Genomic DNA, 2,131 nt, shown 5'->3' with positions numbered 1-2,131 from the left:
CTAAAAAACTTGGATTCAATAAAAGTATGAAATGCATACCCTAGCATAGTTACCTTAAAGTCACAAGACAAGAAAACATAAGTTTGGAAAAAGACATAAGGTTTCGATTTTAGTTCACAGACTAAATTTAGTAGATGTTTCCCTTTCAAGATGTTGATATTTCTAATTTGAACATCATGTCATCCTCCTTGATCTACCATCTCGATTGACAAAGAAAACAAACCACCTCAAGAAATTAGACAGCTCAAAACATCAGCACTGCTAGTGCTAACTTCATTAACATGAAACCGAAAAATTTTTGGAATGAATCTTTGAGAAGTGTTTGCTTGAACTCGACTTGGCCCATGGAACTAAAGGAATGCTTAATAAGCTGGGAGGTATTCCAATCCCATCAAAAGATAAGACGTGCTAATTGATGATATTTTTTGCAGTAGTGTGGTGCATTTGGAATTACAGAAATAAAAAGATTTTTCAATCAAAAGAGATCAAATTTAATGAGATAAAATAGAAAATAATACAAATGATTAAGAATTGGGAGTGGGAGCTTGAAACAGGTGGCTGCTGGTTGTTCACTTTTATTTATTAGTATCTCCTATCTAGTTGTGTTTTTGTAGTGCCTGTATGCTTATTTGTTGTGTGCCTTTTGATTTTTTTGTTGTCTCTCACTTCCCGTTGGGAGCTTTGTGAGCGGTGTTGTATCGGAAAAAAAAAAGCAACCTGAGTTGATATGACAATTTTGCAAAGCAAGACGATGTCATCATTAATTCCAATGTGACTTCAATGAGCTCCTGGAGGTGGTTGCTTTGGAGGCATGTTCGTGTGTTTGACTTTAGCAAGATTAGTCGAGGAAGAGGATGAGAAGAAGGCAAAGGCAGAAGCGATGGGGGGAGAAAGAAAGAAGAAGAAATGGAGGCAGATTTCGGAAACGGTTGTAGTGGCAGAGGAAAACGCTGAAGAAAAGAGGCTGAGAAATAAAGGAAATATAATTTTAGAAAATGTTATCTCACCCTAATACACATAGGTAGACTAAATACAAAGCCAAGAAACAATAACAAGTAACACACATAACAGAAGATCATAAATAGTACAACAAAATCGTAGATACATGTAAGATATTTAAACCATGACCAAACAAACAACAATAATAAATGAAAAATGGCATGGTCACCATTTGAATTGCCTCCAAGGCTCTATTTTGTCAAATTCCCTAAGTATTTAGATGGAGCAACCAGTAGTGGACGATGTCAAATGACGCCTTGATGGGAGCCAGTGAGGGAAATACCAATGAAATAAAGGCAAGGTGGCCAACTACCCAAGGGGGAGAGAGTTGCTAGCCACCATTACTTAGGAGTTAGGAGCGGCAGTCAACAGATGAAGCTAATGACATCCGAACACAAGGTGGCATTTGAAGATGAAGGGGCAAGAAACAGGAGGAAATAAGGCAAGGACTATCAGCAGCTGCCAGGGTTAACGACGTCAACTCCTAACAACAGCTCTAATAGTTGACAGCAGCTACCCATATAATAAAATGGTAATGCTAAGGAGATCATATTTAAAGTTATCTTATATAACATAACATCTATAATTTTATACACATAATATCTGTAAATATATATTTATTACATTTAAAATTGCACAATTATTTTAGCGATAATTAATAAATACTAAATAAGATAATTTTAGACTATTTGAACAAATTTTTTATTATTTTTCAAACATTATTGATGGTAAAAAGTGGCTATCACTCCAAAAACTTGGCTAATTTTTTATATGAAAAAATATTGGTATTTTTGTTGGAAATGAGATTATTTGGTGTAATTACAAGTGGATGAATTTTGTAGGTGGAGGTCAACACATGGGAGACATGTTGCCTACGTGGCAACATCCTAGCCAATACACAGAGGGTGTTAGACCATCTCCTGTAGGGAACTCATCCCATTTCCTATTTATGGCCTATCTATCATAAAAAGTAACTTCACATCAGTTTTTGTATTATAAACAGTAAATAGGAACTCAAAGCATCTCTCTCTTCTTTATTAGGAGGAACTAACTTTAGTCCGTGTTGTGGTCCCACTTAATTAATTAATTAAAATAATTAAAATTAATGTAGTTACTATTTTTTTCGATAATA

This window comes from Arachis ipaensis, chromosome B02, assembly GCF_000816755.2.
Source record: "Arachis ipaensis cultivar K30076 chromosome B02, Araip1.1, whole genome shotgun sequence".
NCBI lineage: Eukaryota > Viridiplantae > Streptophyta > Magnoliopsida > Fabales > Fabaceae > Arachis > Arachis ipaensis.
This window is presented reverse-complemented; position numbering follows the sequence as displayed.